The sequence below is a fragment of the Marmota marmota genome, unplaced genomic scaffold (genome assembly GCF_001458135.2).
Source record: "Marmota marmota marmota unplaced genomic scaffold, marMar, whole genome shotgun sequence".
In the NCBI taxonomy this organism is placed as follows: domain Eukaryota; kingdom Metazoa; phylum Chordata; class Mammalia; order Rodentia; family Sciuridae; genus Marmota; species Marmota marmota.
Window position 1 is genome coordinate 4,764,790 of NW_026000102.1, and position 15,861 is coordinate 4,780,650.

Consider the following 15,861-nt stretch of genomic DNA (forward strand, 5'->3'; position numbering starts at 1 on the left):
TTTGTAGCTGGACCCAATACTCTCTCTTCATTTGTGCCACAGTCTGTCTGGGCACAAAATAACCGAGCCGCCACAAAGCCTTGTAGGTTCAAACAGCAACTCTTTATTCCCCGAACTCTCACCGGCACTCTACACACACTTCCCGGGAACACACTCCCTCCACCGGGCTCCGTGCGCCAATTCTCTGGGAACCCCACGAGAACTCAACAGGGAACTCCAAAGTAGCAGGCACCCCGGAGGCAGCAGGATCCGCCCTAATCCCGGAGCCGCCCTATTCCAGGGTCACCTTTCAACCATTCCCTCTAGCAAAATGCCAGGCATCATTCCGACTAAACTGTGGCTCTCAACACATTTATTTATATGTGGTGCTGAGGTTTGAACCCAAGGCCTCGCACATGCTAGGCGAGGGCTCTACCACTGAGCCACAGCCCCCTATTTTGTATTTTATTTAGAAACAGGGTCTTAGCGCCTCGCCTTTGCTGAGGCTGGCTTTGAATTCATGATCCTCCTGCCTCAGCCTCCTGAGCTGCTGGGATTACAGGCATGTGCCACAGTGCTGGCTCTTATTTTATTTTTTGTGTGTTTCCTTCTTTAGGGTGACCAAAACTCACCCTGGTTTTCTAACTGAAATCCTGTGTTCTGGAACTCCTATTGGTCCAGGGCAGACTGCAACAGTCGGTCATCTTCATTCAAACACGACATACAGCTCTGCCTCGGGGCCTTTGCACACGCTGATTTTGCAGCTTGCGGTGCTTATCCCAGATATATGCCTGGCTGGTTCCCTCATGTCATTCCAGGCTCTGCCAAAGTCACCTCTCTCAGAGAAGCAATATCTAGAATAATGTGCAAGCACACGTGCACACAAAGACCCATTCTGTCCCTCTAACCCCTTTATATCCCTTGAGGTATATAAATGAACAGGACCCAGGCAGAACCTCTCAGAGTCTGGCCTGAGGCCGTGGGGGCCGCCTGCATTGCAATGCCAAGACCGGCTGAGGCCCAGCAGCTGCCTTGCCCAGAAACTGCCTCCACAAGCTGTACCTGTGTCCTGGGCTTCAGGCAAGGAGGGGCCCTTGACTTCTGTGGGCCGACAGGAAGACAAGGCCTATCTGAGATCCTGGGTCTCTCCTGGGCAGATCTGGGGGACAGCGAGGACAGTTTCCAACCAGCAGGGCCAGTGCACCAGCAGTGGGGATGTTTGAAATCCCAGCTGGCCTAAGTCTGGACAGTCTCTTCTGTGCTTGGGAGCCTGGCTCAGAAGCCTTTGTTCCTTGGACGGCTTGGCCTCCCGAGGCCCAGGCTCTCAGTCTGTCTGGCCAGGTTTGAAAGTCTGCATGGGCTGGGGATGTGGCTCAAGCGGTAGCGCGCTCACCTGGCATGCGTGCGGCCCAGGTTCGATCCTCAGCACCACATACAAACAAAGATGTTGTGTCCGCCGAAAACTAAAAATTCTCTCTCTCTCTCTTTTAAAAAAAAAAAAAAGAAAGTCTGCGTTAAAAAAAAAAAAAAGAAAGTCTGCGTGGCTGGAAGCTGGCAGCGAGCCTGGGACATGGCCCTCCTGGGGAGCAGGCCCCACTCTCCTCCTCTCCTCCACCCCAAGCTGAGGGCTCTCTGGTGCCCAAGGATTTCTCCCCAGTGCTGGGTCTTCGATCTTCCAGGGGAAGCGGCCAGACCGGGCCAGGCCAGTGTCCAGGCCCGCGAGATGCCCTCTGGCCAGAGTCCTCCCTGGAGGTCACAGGAGCCCTGCTACCTTCACCCACAAGGGTGGGGCAGAGCCCAGTTGGACCGAGCCTTGAGGAATCTGAAGGTCAGCCCAGCAAGAGACATTAACTGTGAACAGGTTCAAGTTCAAATCAACAAGCATCAGCTCCAGGCCAGACTGGTCCTGGGCCCCACTTTCAGGAGAGCAGGAAGCCAACTGCGTTCCTGGGGCTCCTGCACCAGATGGAGCAAGCACAACCCTCTTCACCATCATCTGGAGTAGATCGGACCCCAAGGACTTCCTGGGACTGGTGGGAGGAGCCATCGCCTCCACTCAGGGGCCCTCTATCACTAAGCCACATCCCCAAATCTTTTATATATATATATTTCTTTTTTTTTTTTAAGTTGTCAATGGGGGCTGGGGATGTGGCTCAAGCGGTAGCGCGCTCACCTGGCATGCGTGCGGCCCGGGTTCAATCCTCAGCACCACATACAAACAAAGATGTTGTGTCTGCAGAAAACTAAAAAATAAATATTAAAAAATTCTCTCTCTCTCTCTAAAAAAAAATAAGTTGTCAATGGACCTTTTTTTAAATTTATTTATATGCAGTTCTAAGAATCTAACCCAGTGGTTCACATATGCCAGGCAAGTGCTCTACCACTGAGCTACAACCCCAGCCCACCCAAACCTTTTTTTATTTTTTATTTTAAAATAGCATCTTGTTAAGTTGCAGAGACTGGCCTCAAGCTTGTGATCCTCTTGTCTCGGCCTCCTGAGCAGCTAGGATTGCTGGTGTGCGCCACCACACCTGGCTAGGAGCAGGTTTTAAACCAAAGCTGAGATGTTTTCAGATTTGCATTCTGACCTTGCTGTGATTATTGTCTGTTGTCCTTGGAGCCTCCACCATGTGTGTCCTTGAGTGTAAAGGTTGCCCTTCTGTATTAAATCACTCAATTCCCAGCGTCACTCTGAGGTGGCCTTTTGAGTACCTCTACTGTACAGATAAGGAAACTGAGGCCCAGGGAGGTTAAGCAACTTGCCCAAGGGGGTGTAGCCAAGGGAGGTGGGGTTTGAGCCCAGGTGATCTGCCTGGTTCTGGAGTGGACAAGAGTGAGGCTAGGTTAGTGGTAGCCTGAACCTGGGCCAGGGCAGGCCAGCAGCTGGAGTGGAGCTATTCTGGAAGCACAGTCAGCCTGCCCCAGGCTACACCTGTCCCCAGGCTGCAGTGGGTGGATGGGTGGGTGAGAGTGGTCAGGCCAGCCTTGGACAGTGACTGCCTGCCTGCCCTACTGCCTCTGGGGAGACTCCTGGGTCTGAGGGATCTGTTGTACAGCTGCCCCACCCCCATGCCCAGTCAGGTGGTCAGGAGGGGTCCAACTTCCTTGAAGCCCTTGGCCAGTGGACTCAAAGGCCAGGAAGTTTCTTGAAGCCTGATGTGTCCCCAGAGTCCAAGGCAGGGGTGCACCCAGGGAAGGGAGGAGCCACCTGAGCCTCTGAGGCCTCCAGGATCAGGGAAGTGAGCAGGGAGGGGCAGGAAGGGCCATTGGCTGAGCCTGGGGTGGACCCTGCAGCTCTGTAGACCTCCAGCCACTGAGGTAAATTGGATGGGCCACCCACTGTGTGGTCCCAGCTCAGTTTCCTCCTCTGTAAAATGGGGACAGTCCTGAGACACCTGACCGGGCAATGAGAAACGAGGCCCCCACCTGGAGCAGAGGAAGCCTGAGGATCTGAGAGGGGGGGCCTCATTCCTGCACTGCCCAGATACCTCTGCCACCACAAGCTGCCTAACTGCAGTGCCCCGTCACCCCCTCCAGCTGACCTGGGCAGTCTCTAGGTCCCTCTGAGCCTCAGCTTCCTGGTCTATGGGATGGGGTGATAGGCTCCCAACTAAAGGAACATTAGGCAAATTAAAGGAGATGCCACTCAAAGGCTTTTGTTCCAGGGACTGATTTGGCAAATATAGTATCTCTGGCATGTGCCCAGCTAGGAGTCAAGAAAGAGGACAGGGACAGGGGTTGTGGCTCAGTGGTAGAGCACTTGCCTCGTGTGTTATTTTTTTTAAAAAATAAAAAAAATAAAGGTATTGTGTCCAACTACAACTCAAAAAATATTTTAAAAAAGAGTGGAAATGATGTTTAAAAGAAAGAAAGAGGACAGACAGGGTCTCTGGCCCAGCAGGAACCCCTGCTTCCGAGGGCACACACAGTGGGACTGTTCAGGAGCAGAAGGCTGGCCGCCTGGCCTGGCTCTGCCTCCCTACCTGTAGGACCCTCGTCCGCTCCTCTCCCAACGGGGGGTGCTGGGCCACATGGTCACACCCTGCAGTGTGGGGTGCCACCTGGGGCACTGCAGTTAGGCAGCTTGTGGTGCCCACTCCAGAAGTCCAGAGAAGCCCGCCCAGACCTGCCAGCCTGGGTCTTGTGGCCCCTGCACTCCACCCCACATGCCTCAGTTCCGGGGTTGGCAGAGGTATCTGGGCAGTGCAGGAATGAGGGCCCCCCTCTCAGATCCTCAGGCTTCCTCTGCTCCAGGTGGGGGCCTCGTTTCTCATTACCTTGGTCAGGTGTCTCAGGACTGTCCCCATTTTACAGAGGAGGAAACTGAGTGTGTCAGTGACCGTGCTCCGAGGTGGCATTTGCTGCCCTCTGTCTGTCCACCCTCAACAACATCCAGGGCTAGAATGGGCCTTTTGGAGGCTGGAAGGAGGCTGTTGGAGGGGAGGGGATGGGGCCGGGCCGGGGAATGGTTGAGGCTGCAGGGAAGGGCTGGCTCAAGGCCAGGCGGGGTGGCCAGGTTTCTACCTGTGTTTTCCAAACTGAGGAGCCCACAAGCTGACTGAGGCCTGAGGCCCATGCGTCTGAATGAATTTGGAGGGGAGGGCTCTGCTCTCGACCCCTCCTGCAGGTGCCAAGCCTGGGCACACTGCCTGCTGGATGGAGTTGGCCTCCACCCACCCAGACTCCACCAGGGTCACCAGCGAGTCAGTCCTGGAGTGCCCTTGGCACAGGTCTCCAGAATGTAGAGGTGGATTCCACTCTTTACCTGGAGCTGGGGGTCTGTTTGGGGTCCTGTGGGGGCCTGCCCAAAGGGACAGAGGCAGGAGAGCCAGAGGCGGGTGGCTGGTATATAACAGGGCTCTGGCAGGACACCATTCCTAGCAGCTCTGCAGCCTGGCCTGGGGCACTCACGGCAAGCAGCCTGTGGAGCAGACTCTCACGCAAGCTGGGCGGTTGGCGCTGGGCATGGCCCCCGCCAACACTCAGGTAGCTGGCTCTTCTGAGCTGCCCTGGAGGTCCAGACAGGCTTCCTCAGACACTGAGAGGGGGAGGATGGCATGTGGCCACCTGCCCCTGGAGGTTTCAGGGGACCACAAACAGTCAATGGGCCTTGCCTAGGAAGGTGGGGCCGCTTGATAAGATGCCAGGATCCCCACCAGTCTTCACCACCTCCTGGTGAGACTTTGCCTTCTGCCAGTCTCCTTTCAAAGCCCTGTTCAGGGTCTCGCAGAGCTGACATGAGGGGGCTCTCAACCACTTCACAGATGCAGAATCTGAGGCTTCAAGACCCATCAGCAAGGCTACCCAGTTAGTGGGGCAGAGGCAGAGTTCTGAGCCAGTTCTTACCCTGAGCGGAGCTGCCCTGAGGGGCCTGGGGCCTAGCACAGTGGGAAAGGGGCCATCCAGATGGCTGAAAGGAGAAAGGACGTCCCGGGGGCCCTGGCTTGTGAGCTCAGGCAGGACGGGGGCCAGGGCCAAGGTCTCTCCTCAGTGGAAGCTTTCTGGGAGACAGCGGGTGTGGGGGCTGTTGGCCAGCTCGTGCCACCTGCTCCTCTTCCTCTTCTGGTTCCTTAGTCGGCAGGATCCTGCCGTGCCCTCACTAGGCACTTCTGCTTTCAAGGAAGCAGCTGTGGTTGGCAGAGGACCCAACCCCTCCTCATGTCCCAACCGTTGCCAGGAACTGGAAGAGGCAGCCCCTGTCTCCGGCTCCCCCAGGCTGGCCCATGTTCAGTGGAAATAAGAGGCAACCCCTGGGGTCTCCCTGCTGGGGCGAGGCCTCCAGCCCCCGAAGGACAGCCCCAGGGGCAGGCATGAGCCAGTTGGTCCCTGTCCCCTGGGATCTTCCCTCCCAGAGCCTGTGGGCTTCCAGAGGACTGAGTCGGAGAGGCAGGACAGGGCTGCAGGAGGACAGCCTTCCAGCCCGCAGCCGCCGCCACTCTCTGGCCTCCATCTCCCCAGCTGTATTCTGATGAGACCCAAGATGCACTTGAGAGTGGGTGAGGGCCAGTTCTGGAGTGTGACAGGCACTGGGATACAGCCATGGCTTCCCCTTGCCCTAGCACTGTGTGGCCTGGGACAAATTTCAGGTCTGTGTCCTTATTGTCTCTGTCTTTGTCACAGGGATGACAGAGGAGAGGATTAAATGAGACATGTATACAGTGGTCAGTGTGGCCTCTGGCCCTGCAGAGCACAGTTGTCAGTATTACCAGGCCAGGGACAGCAGAAGCAAGACAAGCCCCAACCCAGCCGTCAGAGGGATACAGAGCTACCCCACATCAGTCAGCAGCCCCCCCCCCAGGGTCCACTGCCTCTCCTGAGGGCCACTGAGGCTCTGTCCTTGAGCACTGCTGGGGGAGCCAGCTCTGACCCACAGAGGCTGCCTGCTGCCCTCCCAGGTGGGGAGGCTCCTTCTTGGATGGGACGAGAGCAGGAGACGGAGGCAGCAGGGAGGTGGGAGGAGGAGGCATGTTCGGAGACAGAAAATTAGGGGGTGAGGTTGCCAGCATGGTGAGACTGGGGCTCTCAGATCTGAGTGTGGCCTGCCCCCCCTTCTCCGCAGCACCGAGCACTCCAGGGGGCCTGCTCCCAGGAGGCTCCAGGATCTGAACCCAAACGGGCCCCTGGGAGTCGGGCCTTCTCAGGGGTGCTCCTTGTGTTCACGCCAAAGCTGAGGAGACACTGGAAGAAACCTTGGCCCTCACCGGGGTGGGGCTGCTCTGGGATTGGTTGTCCTGAAATCATAACCTGGTGTGGCTCCTGCCACACAAAGAGGGGTCTGGTTGGGTGACGCCCCCCCTTTCTGCAGCCCTGGCCTCTGCTGGCAGTGGATGGCAGGCAGTGGGTGGTCTCGTTCCCCAAGCCTCAGTCTGACCCTCCACGCTGAACACAAGCTTGGGTACCCTGACCTTCCGTGGGCTCCCAGGGAGCTGTGCTGGTCCTTCCTGGCCCTGTGCCGCTGGAGGTGGGGGTAGCAGGCATATGGTTCCAGTTACCCCAGATGCCTCCTGGCACCTCATCCCTCAGCTGGGGGTGCACAGGCTGCCTAGATGGCCATCCTGCCAACGTAGCCCCCACCACAGCCCTGCGGTGACCCAGGTGTCTGGTCAGAGGGGTGCTGGCTCTGTTCTGCTCTGCCCCTGCCTAGGCTGGGGTAGAGGGTAGACGGCTGGAGATTCACCCACTGAGTCATACAGAAGAGGCTGGCAACAGGGCAGAGGCTGGTGGGAGCTCAGGGCAGGGCACTCTTGGCCCCATCAAGTCTAGATTTCCAAGGGGCCATTCCACTGCTCTCTGAGCCCTTGGCCTTCCTCCCCAGGTGGCTCTCTGGTTCCTCAAGCCACCTTTGAAGTGAGATGGTCCTGGGTCCAAATGTGAGCTCTATCCTTAAGCTGAACCTCAGTGTTCTCCTCTGCCACCAGAACACTGTCCCCCTCCAGGGGAGAGCCACAATGATTGGGCAGGGCAAAGGTCACTTGGAATAGATGTAGGAGTCTCTGCACCCAAGACCTAGTATAGGCTCTCGGTTGTTATTTTCAGCTTGAAAAATGTGTGATTTTCCCAAGACCCCGTGCATACATAGATGGGGCAGTGGCTGGCTGGCTTCCATTTCTCTCACCATTTTTATTTTGTGGATGGCTCTGTAACCCCAGCCCTTCGGCCTTTCCCCAGCCTTTTCTGCCCTCAAATCCACTGTGGAGGATGCACAGAGGCTCCCTAACAAGGCCAGAGTCCCTTTGCCCAGGCTCAGCCCACCCAGGGTTTCATGCATGACACCACCATTGGCGTGGGTGACAGTCTGAGGAGAGAGGCAGAGAGGTGGGCAACCTGGTGAAGAGGGGCCAGCCCAGAGAGGGTGAGAGCCAGGCCTCCCAGGCAGCTGGAAGGAAAGACCTGGCCAGAAGCTCCTGCCCCCTGACCCCCTGAAAGCTCCCCTTGGGGACTTGGCCCAGCAGAGCTTGGGGACTTGTCTGAGCTCCCTGGCAAGGAGCTGGACGCTGCCTGGGGGCATCCCCCGGCACCCTACAGGTGCTTCCATTCCTCACTGAGAGACCTGTGGGCCAGCTGGGGCTGACAGGTCAGAGGTCAGGGGAGGGAGCTGGAATTGCTCCTGGGGCAGCACATTTTTCTCCTCTGAAAACTTATCTTAGCAAAATGACCACGAAACAATCGCACTCTTTTCCTGGCTTGTGCTGTCCCCAGACGGCCAGCCCATCTCCTCAGCGGGGGCTCCAAGGGGGCCGGGAAGGCGAAATTTATAAAATGTCTGTGGGAGGGGAAGAAAGGCGCTTTGTGTGGGGCAGGGGCCCTGGTCATTGGTCAGCTGCAAGGCCCCCGGCCGCTCCCAGAATTCTCCCCTCCCTGGGGAGGGCTGTGCTGGCCTGCCCGAGGCCAGCTCCAGTGGTCCCTGCGGCCCCTCCACGGCCCAGCACTTGCTGCTTCCGGCCTCAGGGACTCAGGTCCCTGGGGCCAGCCAGCCTCGGAGGGTGCAGGTCAGGCAGGGAGCCCTGGCCTCAGCATGTTTCTCTACTGGAGGAAGCGGGGTGCCTATGAGCTGGAGGCCCTGCCTGGCGACCTGGCTGAGCTGGAGCTAGGGGCCGTGGAGCGTTTCTCCTGGAGCTCCACCCTGGACATCGTCGAGGACCTCGGGGGTAGGTGCGGGTCACATCCCAGGAGGACTTCCAAGAGGCTCTGGCAGTCCCTCTGGCCAGAGCTGCAGCCCACTCACCACGCTCATGTCGCTGGGATGGTACAAGCTCCCCCAGTGGCCAGAGCCCCTCCTGGAAGCTGCTGCTGAGGGGAGAGGGGCCCCAGCGTGAAGACCCCGAGGGCAGAGGACAGCCCAAGGAGCTCTCCTTCCTTGAGGTGGTCTGACTGGGCCTGTGGCCCTGCCCTGGGCTTGGGACTAGCAGCTGGAGGACACTGGCAACAGTGGCCAGCTCTGGGGCTCGGGACTGGACTCTGCCTCTGCCCACCCCACCTCCGAGATCAGACCACAGGGTTCTCTCAGGGCTATGTGGTGGGAAGAGCCCTTCTGGAATGTTCAGAGTCCAGCCTCAGGGCGTGGGGCATTTCTGCTATTATCTGCATTTTACAGATGAAGAAAGTAGGCATGGTGACACTGAGCCCCTCATAGGGAAGGCAGGGCAAGGCTGTGGGGGGCCTGGGGTCAGATTCTACCCCAGCTGTTCCCAGGACAGTGTGAAGAAAACGGGGATAATGTTTGCACCATTCTCAGGAGGGGCTGAGGGCACTCTCTCCAGAGCTCCCTGGGAGTCCAGCCCCCTGTCTGACCAGACAGGGGCAGAGAGGAGGGGCCTGGTCCAGGCCAGCTGTGATGGTCACTGCTGCTGAGCCTGGTTCAGCTGAGCTGCACTGGCCCCGGCTGTGGGCCTGGTGGTTGGCACTGCTCTGGGACAGTGAGGGGAACCCAGCCTGGCCCGCGGAGGCTGAGCAGAGTGACCACCAGGTCACAGCACCTGGGCCTGGCCTTGGCTCCCTTCTCCGAGGGCCTCCTGCTAAGGCTGGGCGCTGGCCTCCAGGCTGCAAGCCCAGAGGAGCAGGAGCCTCTCCAGGATGGAGCTTCCCCAGCCTGATGTAGGCCCTTCCCCAAACCCAGAGGCCTGGGGGTGAGAGTGATTGTTAGGCCTGAAGTCCACGCTGCAAGTGGGTGGGGGTCCCCAGACCAAGTAGGGGTGGTCTGGTCAGGGAGATGGGAAATGCTGCTTCCAGAATGGAGAATGGAGAACAACAGGCGCCTTTGTTGGACTCACCCCTGGCTGTGGTGGACTGGGGATGTGGCTGCTTGCAGGGAGGGACAGGCGCGGTGCCCACTGGGACCCTCCCAGCTTCGGGCACTGTTGGAGGTGTGTGCAGGAGAGCAGGGCTGTGCAGGGCGTGGCACGGGGAGAGGGAGTGTGTGGCGGTGGGCCATGCCAAGGCAAAACTCCCCGCGTCCGTCCCTCGTCCAGAAAGCCACCTGGAGTGAGAAGTGGGCTGGGGCAGGTCGTGGGAACCCTGTCTGCTTATGCTACTTTGGCAGGTGCCTGCCTGCCCGAGGCAGGTAAGGTGGCAGGGGTTCCAACAGGGTCAGAGCCTTGCCTCAGTTCATTCAGCCCATCCCAGCTAAGGCCAGAGAGCCCCCTGGGAGCTGTGTCCCTTGTGCCCCCCAGAACACTGCACTCCCCTGGGGTGGAGGTTGCAGTCTGCAGAGCCTCCCCTCCCCACAGCTGTCCTCTTTATTTTCTGCCTGGGAATCCTCACCACTGCTGATGTAGCCTGCAGTTACCTCTGTGAAGCCCCATCCCTTCTGCCTCTGGGGTTCCACAGTGACTGCCATCTTTGGCTCTGGGGCCCCTTGGATCACACGTGCCCGGCCTGCGGAGTGGGCTCTTTAAGCCCTGGCTCCCGGAATCTTCATGCCCACCCTCCGAGGCAGGGCCTTCTTGGTGTCCCCTTTATTCTGGCAAAGTTTGGTAGGAGGGTGAATGGTGACACTCAGATACATCTTTTATCTGAGCCCCAGGACTGAGGCTCTGCCCACTGACATGAGCCCATGCCCAGTTCTCCCCAGGCTGGCAGAGAGGCCCTGGGTGGCACAGGGCCTTTGGGTAACAGCACGTGAGCAGATCCCGGGTGGGTGAGCCAGGGCACGCAGCTGTCTGTGTGGGCTCAGCCCTCTGCTGCCAGCCAGCCAGCCCCTGGCCTGGGCCCATGTAGGGAGGGTACTGGGCCACCGCATTGGCCTAGCCCACGATGGGAGTGGGGCTCCTGTGTCAATCATGACTGTCCAGAGGTGGAATTTCAAACCCACTTCTGTTCTTCCATGGGCCACTCTCGGTTCCTCTGGGGAGGAAGCCATGGCAGGCAGATAGATGGGCAGGCGCCCACGGCAGCCTTAGCCAGAGGAAGTGGCCGGCTGGCCCCAGGCCTGCTCCAGGAACTGTGTGGACAGTTTCTCTGGTCCCAGGAAGGAATTCTGAATGTGTCCTCCCACCTCTTCTTTCTGAGCCTGAGGGGTGTGGGTGGACAGGGCAGGGTCAGGATCTCAGGCCCCAAGGAACACTACCAGCCATGGTTCAGGGCCGAGGCACATGCCCCTTCCTCCAGCTAGGGTTCCTCTTAACTGCCCTACCTTTTAAGTTGCCCCATGGTGCTTTGGAAAGGGGGCCACGGTCACATTTCTTTCGCAGGTCTCCTGGGATGCTCCAACCAGTGTCTGGTACAGGGAGTGACAAACGTCCCAGGACCAGCAGTCATTTGACCAGATGTAGGCCAAATTCTGCCCTTCCCCAGACCACTTGTGAGGGGGTCCAGCCCCAGCAGCGCCTAGGCAGCTGCCCGAGCTTAGACAGGCTCCCAGGAAGGCTAGGCTTACGTGGGAGGGGGTATTCAAGGTTGCAGCTGCTTCCTGGGAGGGGCAGCCTTTCTGTGGCCAGGCCTGGGGTTGGGAGGCAGTGGGCAGAGAGGCTCTGCCTTCTCCCAGCAGAAGGGTCATCTGAGTGGGATGCTCCCAGGAGAGGGGCACCCCTGGAGAGTGTGAGGGCAGGTGCAAGGGGGCACTTAGGTCACGATGGGCAGGATTGATTCATGTTATTGTGCCAGGTACCATGGGGGTGCTGTAGCCTGGTGGTTGGGGACACAGCCTTGGAGGGTTATGGAACTGGGATCCCGTTCCAGGCCTGTCACCATCTGCTTGACCTTCAGAAATTCTCTCTATCCTGCAAGAGAGACTCAGTATCCCCAGCTATAAAATGTGGACAATGGTGGCAGCAATAGTGGTGCACACCTGTAATCCAGGTACTTGGGAGGCTGAGGCAGGAGAAGCCCAAGTTCAAGGCCAGCCTCAACAACTTAGCGAGACCCTGTCTCAAAAGAAAAAAATAATGGGGTTGTGGCTCAGTTGGTAGAGTGCTTGCCTAGCATGTGTGAGGCACTGGGTTTGATTCTCAGCACCACATATAAGTAAATAAATAAATAAAGGACAATCAACAACTAAAAAAAAAAAAAGAAATTAAAAGGGCTGGGATTAAAAGGGCTGGGATGTAGCTCAGTGGTAGAGCTTCCTGGGTTCCATCCCCCAGGACCAATAAAAGAATACAATAGGGACAATGATTGTTCAGAAAAGTTCTGCCAGTAGATCTTTTGTTATTTTAACTTTCTGAGTAGCCACATTAAACAAAAGAACTAAAAACAAGCAGGCGAAATGAATTTAATAATGTATTTTATTTAACCCAACATTTCTTTCTATCTTTTTTTTTTAAATTTTTTAGTTGTAGTTGGACACAATGCCTTTATTTATTTATTTTTATGTGTTGCTGAGGATGGAACCCAGGGCCTTGCACGTGCTAGGTGAGTGCTCTACTGCTGAGCCACAACCCCAGCCCCTTAACCCAACATTTCACATGTTTCCATTTCAACTTATGATCACTGTTTATTTTATTTTTTTTTTAAAGAGAGAGAGAGAGAGAATTTTTTTTAAATATTTATTTTTAGTTATCGGCAGACACAACATCCTTGTTTGTATGTGGTGCTGAGGATCGAACCCGGGCCGCACGCATGCCAGGCGAGCGCGCTACCGCTTGAGCCACATCCCCAGCCCTGATCACAGTTTAAAGAAAAAAAAAAAATCAGTGAGGTCAGGGGTGCAGCTCATTGGTACCACACTTGCCTAGCTTTCACGAGGCTCCGGGCCGGTTTAAAAAAAAAATCAGTGAGTTATTTTACCTTGTTTCCCCCATACTAAGTCCTCAGGGTCAGGTGTGAGTGCTACTCATGCAGCATAAGGGCAGTCTCTGGACCAGTCACGTTGCCAGGGCTCTGTGGGGCAGTGGCCAGTGGCTGCCATCTGGAGTTGGACACTGCTGCCTGGGTGCGATGGTGACGTGAGACCAGCTATGGAAGGCAGAGCATCACCTGTCCCTGAAGCCATCTGAGTTGAAAATGATAAGTCAGTTCAAAGGCCTCTCCCAGGATGGGGGAGTGGAGCGGTGGTGCCTCTGGGATCTGGACATGTTGCAACAGGGAGTCTTCCAGAAGGAAGCAACATCAACTGGGCGCTAGAAAGAGGGTGAGATGTCAGCAACGAGAGGGTGTCCTCAGGAACAGATCCCAGAAGGGCTGGTTTGGGGTCAGAAACTCAACTGTCTCCAGGGTGGTGTGGACGGTAGGGAGTGGTGGGGACTGTGGCTGGCGGCTGGTGGCTGGCTTTGTGCTGGTCTAAGATGGACACAGCTCAGGAACTGGAGCCTTCAGGAACACGGTTCCAGAGCCTCCAGGCTCCTCTGGTTTGTCAAGAGAAGCCAGAAATCTGGATTTTTATGTAAAATCTCCTGACTTCTCAAAATTGGCAACCCATTCAAATTCTTTTAAACACTGTGCTCAGCCAAACAAAACATGTGTGCGGGCTAACTGCCGCCTGCTTTGGTAGAGAGTGTGTTGGGGAGGAAGCCAAAGGCGTCCTATGACTATGATGGGGGCAGGGCAGCCCTGGCTAGTGGGCTCTTGTGCCTGGCTGAGGGACCCCAGGCTTCCCCAGCTAGGGGATACCAGGGAGCCAGGAGGTCGGCTGGGCTGTCTCAGGCCCAGGCAAACAGCCTGTGGCACTGAGCTGGGACAGAGGGAGGGCCAGCTCAGGCTTGGGATCTGCCTGGGGCCTGGCTGAGGTAGAGGAGCAGATGGGTCAGAGGGAAGGGTCCCTGGGGAACTGAGGCATGCAGTAGAGCACTCTGCATGGGAAGCTGCCCTGTAGCCTGCCTCCTGCCCTCCTGCTCTGCTCTGGGGTCCTCTCCACTGACTGGTTGCTTTAACAGGTCTCCTTGTCCCTGCTCCCCAACAATCTCGAGGCTTTGCATCCACTCAGAGTGACTCGACATGACCTCAGGCCCCCATAGGGGTTGCTGCCTCTCCTACAACTCTCAGGAGAGCAAATCTGATTGGCTAAGTTGGGCTGAGAGGCCACATTTGGCCCAGCTGGCTACGTCCAGGGCATGACACCACCTAGAATGATATGTCCCCCACACCAGGCCCACCCTTTCTGTGAGGGCTGTAGGTGGGCAGATTGCCTGGAGAGGAGCTTGTGGCTGGCCCCTGGTGGGGACTGCCTGTCCTGGAGTCTGTCCCCGCACCCCCAGTCCTAAGCCCTGAAAGCTGCCAGGGTCCCCACCGATTCTTCTGGATTTGCAGTCACCAGGAGAGAAAGGCTTTCCTGAGACCCAGGAAGTCACAGCCTTGGAGCAGAGCTGGGAGAGATGTCCCTCTGGCGAGCTAGGACAGAGAGCCCGGAGCGAGGCTCTGGCATGCAGATGTGTGCCTCCAGCGCCATCACACTAATGCTAAGGGCCACGAGGCCAGGGTTCAGACAGGTAGAACGTACCTGGAAGCATGGAGCATGGTGACAAAGAACTCCAGAGCCCGCGTCCTCAGCCCTGTGGCTACTGAGGGCAATCAGAGGGCTGCTGATGCAGGTGGACCCCAGTGGTGAAGGAATGACCCGGAGTCTAGAGAATATGGACCAGAACTCTGAGGTCTTGGGGCAGAAGGGCTAGGACCTGACCTCAGGTTTTGAGGACTCAGGGACCTGGAACCTTCCTGGAGCCAAGGGTAGGCATTTCCAGGTAACGTGCGTGGGAAACTCCCCAGAGCTAGCTGAGGGTTTGAGATCCCCGTGGAAACCCAGATGGCGAGGAGGGGGCTGCTGGTTGTAGAGAATGACAGCCCTGAAGCCCATCCACCCTCAGGTCCCCTACCTCATGGCAGGTAGGGCTGGGATCAGCCGGACCACTGAATGAACCCAGGAACCTGGTCAGGGTCCTTGCAGAGCCATCTATCCCCACCTTGGCTGCCTCTGCCTCCTCCCTGTTGGTTTGTTGGAAAGCTGAGGAAGCAGAGATTCTGGGAGGGAAGACCGTCCTGTGTGGGTATGAGGATGGACCAGGCTGAAGAGTGACCTGCAAGTGCCTATGGGAAGGTGCTAGTCTCTTCTCTGGACTGCCAGTGTCACAGTGGACGATAGCTGCACAAGAATCCTGCAAAGGGACCCCGGGCACCTCCCTCCTTCCTAGCCCCCAGGCCTCCTAAAGCCTGTGCCAGCTCTTGGTGCAGATGCTCCGAAACAGCCCCTTCCCCTTGAGCCTCCTCCTTGCTGCAGCGCAGATGTGCTGCTCCCAAGGGGCCACCTTGTTTTACCGGCCCATGACAAACTCCCCAAGTCGTCAAGGTCACCAGTGGGTTCCATGCACTCAGCCCAGGGATTGGCACAAGGGAGCCTTTCGAGGGATCCTCCAGGGAGCCCTCAAGGTCCAGGACCCACCACAGTTCCCTCTGCCAAGAGTCCTCCTGGTCATCCCCGAAGGCTCAGCCCACATAGGGAATCTGTGCAGCATCCTGCTGAGGGTGAGAGGTCTCCAGGGGAGAGGGCCGGGAAGCCCACCCGATGCTGGGCTTTGGATGCTGGAGGTGGCCCAGGGAAACAGGCATTCTATTCTGAGGTCTGTTTCCTGGAGCCTCCTGGCACCAAAGCACAGGATGGGGTGGGTTAGCGGCAGGCAAGCTCGGGACCACTGGCTGTGTCCTTTGGGAGTCCTGGCCACCTCTCCTAGGCTGTTTCTGTACTGCAAAGGGTTCCAAGTATTGGCGATTCCACTTTAAGTAGGAGACCAGACAAAACTAAGCCCGGCAATTAGAGGCGCCCCTGGGGAAGCAGCTGACACGTGGGGGCCTCCCGGGGCTCTGGGGATGCTCCGCTGCTTGGCCGGGTGCTGGTTATTTTGTGAAAATTAGTTTTCTGGGGACGAGTTGAGCCGTGGTCTCCTGGCATTTGCCCTCCAATAAAGTTCTAACGATGCAGACCCCAGGACGGGCGCGGGGCCGCAGCGGCTGCTCGGG